General features: G+C 41.0%; 1 non-coding gene across 1 annotated transcript; it reads right to left on the bottom strand.

Moving 5' to 3' along the window:
- Positions 1 to 4,473: 4,473 nt before the first annotated feature.
- LOC130983780 (small nucleolar RNA R71) lies at positions 4,474 to 4,581 on the bottom strand. The gene has a single exon (XR_009087756.1). It is a non-coding gene; the product is annotated as a small nucleolar RNA R71 (small nucleolar RNA).
- Between the last annotated feature and the right edge of the window lie 1,274 nt (positions 4,582 to 5,855).

The raw sequence follows: 5,855 nt of genomic DNA, 5'->3' as shown, positions 1-5,855 counted from the left end.
ATGTTTCAACACGTGTGGTGCGTGTTACTTTTGCAGAGATTATCCGCACATTTTTTAGACAACTTTAGCAGAAATTTTCATTAGAGTACTGAACACGTAGAAGCATCACAACAATACTTAGGCTGCGTGTTTCCACATGGCTGCTCCCAAGCAGCTTGCAGGTTGCACGTTGCCCGTGCAATGCAGGCTGCTCCAAGCCACGTGGCAGCCTTCCAACAGCACGCATGGTGTGTGTTGACTACTGCTTCTCGAGGCGTCTCCATACAGGAGACAACACATGCAACGAGAAGTGATGGGAGTAAATGCATGCGAGGTTGGTGAGTAAGGGGTAGGGGTTGGCCATGTATAAAAGGGTTGGGGTGCTGGGAATTTGTTATGTGTGAGTGTTTGCTGTGTGAGGAAGGGTTTTGCGGTGGAGTTTTGTAGCGAGGGTTGGGTTTGCTGGGTGTGTGTGTTTGCTGTTTTTGAGTGAGGCTTAGGTGGTAGAGTTTTGTTGTGTGTGAAGGTGGGTGGTAAAGGGTTTTGGAGAGTGCAAGGGTTAGGTTCAAATTGAAGGTAACTTTAGTACGTCTAATATGGTATCCGATTATACGTCTCCGAAAGATCATATTATCCCCCGCCACTTCCTGAACCACCACAGTCCAGCCATCACAGCCAGGGAAACCACTACAGCCATCACAGCCATTACGGACACCACAGCCACTACAGTCTGCCTCAGCACGAGAATGTGCATCTGGACTTTGAGTTTGCAGACTTTTTCGTATTCTCACCACAAGTTGAGCAGTATACAGATGATGCGATCATCCATCGTTTCCTTCAGGGTAGTGCTCCTCTTGAGGATGTATTTGATGCAGCGCCACCACAATATTCGTCGCAGTCACACCGGGCATCAGTGGACGGATCGGCTTGTTGAAGCCATCGTACCCCCACACCTGATAGTCGAGCGAGTGGTGCCATTGAACCGCATGTTGAGATTGATTACGGTCATATGAATCTGTGATGAGCGGATAATTTGTACGCTTTTTGGCATTATTTTTAGTATGTTTTTAGTAGATTTAGTTAGTTTTTAGTATATTTTTATTAGTTTTTAGTTAAAATTCACTTTTCTGGACTCTAATATGAGTTTGTGTGTTTTTCTGTGATTTCAGGTATTTTCTGGCTGAAATTGAGGGACCTGAGCAAAAATCTGATTCAGAGACTGAAATGGACTGCAGATGCTGTTGGATTCTGACCTCCCTGCACTCGAAGTGGATTTTCTGGAGCTACAAAAGCCCAATTGGCGCGCTCTCAACGGCGTTGGAAAGTAGACATTCTGGGCTTTCCAGCAATATATGATAGTCCATACTTTGCCCAAGATTTGATGGCCCAAACCGGCGTTCAAAGTCACCCTCAGAATTCCCAGCGTTAAACGCCGGAACTGGCACCAAAGTGGGAGTTAAACGCCCAAACTGGCACAAAAGCTGGCGTTTAACTCCAAGAAGAGTCTCTACACGAAAATGCTTCAATGCTCAGCCCAAGCACACACCAAGTGGGCCCGGAAGTGGATTTTTATGTCATTTATTCACCTTTGTAATTCTTAAGCTACTAGTTCCCTATAAATAGGATCTTTTACTATTGTATTTGGTATCTCTGGATCTTAGATCATCTTTTGATCATTTTGTATCTTTAGATCACTGGGGGGCTGGCCTCACGGCCATGCCTAGACCTTGTTCTTATGTGTTTTCAACGGTGGAGTTTCTACACACCATAGATTAAGGTGTGGAGCTCTGCTGTACCTCGAGTATTAATGCAATTACTATTGTTCTTCTATTCAATTCAGCTTGTTCTTATTCCAAGATATTCATTCGCACTCAAGAACTTGATGAATGTGATGATTATGTGACACTCATCATCATTCTCACTTATGAACAAGTGACTGACAACCACTTTTGTTCTACAAGCAAACAAGGCTCTAATGTTTATCTCTTGGATTCTTTAACCAGAATCTTCGTGGTATAAGCTAGAATTGATGGCGGCATTCAAGAGAATCCGAAAGGTCTAAACCTTGTCTGTGGTATTCTGAGTAGGATTCAATGATTGAATGACTATGACGAGCTTCAAACTCGCGATTGTGGGGCGTTAGTGACAGACGCAAAAGAATCACTGGATTCTATTCCGACATGATCGAGAACCAACAGCTGGATAGCCGTGCCGTGACAGGGTGCGTTGAACATTTCCACTGAGAGGATGGGAGGTAGCCACTGACAACGGTGAAACCCTTGCATACAGCTTGCCATGGAAAGGAGTAAGAAGGATTGGATGAAGACAGTAGGAAAGCAGAGAGACGGAAGGGATAAAGCATCTCCATTCGCTTATCTGAAGTTCTCACCAATGATTTACATAAGTATCTCTATCTTTATCTTTATGTTTTATTCATATATCATCCATAACCATTTGAATCTGCCTGACTGAGATTTACAAGGTGACCATAGCTTGCTTCATACCAACAATCTCCGTGGGATCGACCCTTACTCGCGTATGGTTTATTACTTGGACGACCCAGTGCACTTGCTGGTTAGTTGTGCGAAGTTGTGTTTATGCCATGGTATTGAGCACCAAGTCTTTGGGGCCATTACTAGGGATTATTTGAGTTGTGAAAAGTAGTGATCACAATTTCGCATACCAAGTTTTTGGCGCCGTTGCCGGGGATTGTTTTGAGTATGGACAACTGACAGTTCATCTTGTTGCTTAGATTAGGTATTTTTCAGAGTTTTTAAGAATGAATTCTAGTGTTTCAAGGTGATGATCTTATCCTCACCAAAGCTGATTGATTCTCATCAATTTAGCTCTTGAATGCAATGTCCTGCTGAAGCTTGGATATCCATGTCTAATTCCTTTAGACTAAAGCTTTAGACTAACATTGCATGATTCCTGGAATTCTCATTAAGAATTTTGATACCTTTATTTTCTTTTCCACTTAATTTTCGAAAAAAATAAAACCAAAAAAATTTACAAAATCATAAAAACCAAAAATATGTTATGTTTCTTATTGAGACACTAGTCTCATTTTAAGTTTGGTGTCTTGCATGCATTGTTTATTTGATCTTGGTTCTATTTTCAAGTCAATAATACAAGGAACTGAAGATTCAGTACATGCAGCAGAGGAATTACACAGAAAAAGCTGGGCGTTCAAAACGCCCAGTGAAGAAGGGCAGACTGGCGTTTAAACGCCAGCCAGGGTGCCTGGTTGGGCGTTTAACGCCCAAAAGGGTAGAGCATTGGGCGTTAAACGCCAGAATGTGCACCATTTTGGGCGTTTAACGCCAAGATGGCACAAGAGGGAAGATTCTGTTTTTTAATTCAATTTTTTTTAAGTTTTTAAAGTTTTTCAAAATCAAATCTTTTTCAAATCATATCTTTTCAATCAAATGTTTTCAAAATCAATTTTTTTCCTTTTTCAAAAATACTTGCTATCAATTAATGATTTGATTCAACATTTCAAGTATGTTGCCTTTTCTGTTGAGAAAGGTTTAATGTTTGAATCATATCTTTTCTTGTTAAGCAAGTCATTAATTTTTAAAATCAAATCTTTTTAAAATTATTTTTCAAATCATATCTTTTTCAAAATAACTTTTCAACCATATCTTTTTTATTTCTAATTTCAAAATCTTTTTCAAAAATCACTTGATTTCTTTCCCTCTTTTAGTTTTCGAAAATCAATTCAAGTTTTTCAAAATGTTTTTAAAATTTTTTTCGAAAAACTCTTCCTCTCTTCTCACATCCTTCTATTTATGGAGTACCACTCCTCCTCAATGCACAATTCGAACTCTATCTCACTAAGTTCGAATTCTTCTACCTCTTCCTTCTATTTTTCTGTTCCTCTGACACCTCAAGGAATCTCTATACTGTGACATAGAGGATTCCACATTTTCTTGTTCTCTTCTCTTTCATATGAGCAGGAGCAAAGACAAAAGCATTCTTGTTGAGGCTGACCCTGAACCTGAAAGGACCTTGAAGCGAAAGCTAAGAGAAGCTAAGGCACAATTCTTTGTAGAGGACCTAACAGAAATCTTCAAAGAAGAAGAACCCATGGCAGCCGAAAACAACAACAATGCCAACAATGCAAGGAAGGTGCTGGGTGACTTTACTGCACCTACTCCCGACTTCTATGGGAGAAGCATCTCTATCCTTGCCATTGGAGCAAACAACTTTGAGCTTAAGCCTCAATTAGTTTCTCTAATGCAACAGAATTGCAAGTTCCATGGACTTCCATTGGAAGATCCTCATCAGTTTTTAGCTGAGTTCTTGCAAATCTGTGACACTGTCAAGACTAATGGGGTTGACCCTGAGGTCTACAGACTTATGCTATTCCCTTTTGCTGTAAGAGACAGAGCTAGAATATGGTTAGACTTACAACCTAAAGATAGCCTGAACTCTTGGGAAAAGCTAGTCAATGCCTTCTTGGCAAAGTTCCTTCCACCTCAAAAATTGAGTAAGCTTAGAGTGGAAGTCCAAACCTTCAGACAGAAGGAAGGAGAATCCCTCTATGAAGCTTGGGAAAGATACAAACAATTGATCAGAAAATGTCCTTCTGACATGCTTTCTGAATGGAGCATCATAGGTATTTTCTATGATGGTCTGTCTGAACTGTCCAAGATGTCTTTGGATAGCTCTGCTGGAGGATCTCTTCATCTGAAGAAGACGCCTACAGAAGCTCAAGAACTCATTGAAATGGTTGCAAATAACCAATTCATGTACACTTCTGAAAGGAATCCTGTGAACAATGGGACAAGTCAGAAGAAAGGAGTTCTTGAGATTGATACTCTGAATGCCATACTGGCTCAGAATAAAATATTGACTCAACAAGTCAATTTGATTTTTCAAAGTCTGTCTGGAATGCAAAATGCACCAAACAGTACTAAGGATGCTTCATCTGAAGAAGAAGCTTATGATCCTGAGAACCCTTCAATGGAAGAGGTGAATTACATGGGAGAACCCTATGGAAACACCTATAATTCTTCATGGAGAAATCACCCAAATTTCTCATGGAAGGATCAACAGAAACCTCAACAAGGTTTCAACAACAACAATGGTGGAAGAAACAGGTTTAGCAATGGCAAGCCTTTTCCATCATCTTCTCAGCAACAGACAGAGAATTCTAAGCAGAACCACTCTGACTTAGCAACCATGGTCTCTGATCTAATCAAAATCACTCAAAGTTTCATGACTGAAACAAGATCCTCCATTAGAAATTTGGAGGCACAAGTGGGACAGCTGAGCAAGAAAATTACTGAACTCCCTCCTAGTACCCTTCCAAGCAATACAGAAGAAAATCCAAAAGGAGAGTGCAAGGCCATCAACATGGCCGAACTTGGAGAGGATGAAGAGGCAGTGAACGCCACTGAGGAAGACCTCAATGGACGTCCACTGACCTCCAATGAGTTCCCTAATGAGGAACCATGGGAATCTGAGGCTCACACTGAGACCATAGAGGTCCCATTGGATTTACTTCTGCCATTCATGAGCTCTGATGAGTATTCTTCCTCTGAAGAGGATGAGTATGTCACTGAAGAGCAAGTTGCTAAATACCTTGGAGCAATCATGAAGCTAAATGACAAGTTATTTGGTAATGAGACTTGGGAAGATGAACCCCCTTTGCTCACCAAAGAACTGGATGGCTTGTCTAGGCAGAAATTACCTCAAAAGAGACAAGATCCTAGGAAGTTTTCAATACCTTGTACCATAGGCACCATGACCTTCAAGAAGGCTCTGTGTGACTTAGGGTCAAGTGTAAACCTCATGCCTCTCTCTGTAATGGAGAAGCTAGGGATCTTTGAGGTACAAGCTGCAAGAATCTCACTAGAGATGGTAGACAA

Source organism: Arachis stenosperma, chromosome 5 (assembly GCF_014773155.1).
Source record: "Arachis stenosperma cultivar V10309 chromosome 5, arast.V10309.gnm1.PFL2, whole genome shotgun sequence".
Lineage (NCBI taxonomy): Eukaryota > Viridiplantae > Streptophyta > Magnoliopsida > Fabales > Fabaceae > Arachis > Arachis stenosperma.
This window is presented reverse-complemented; position numbering and strand designations above follow the sequence as displayed.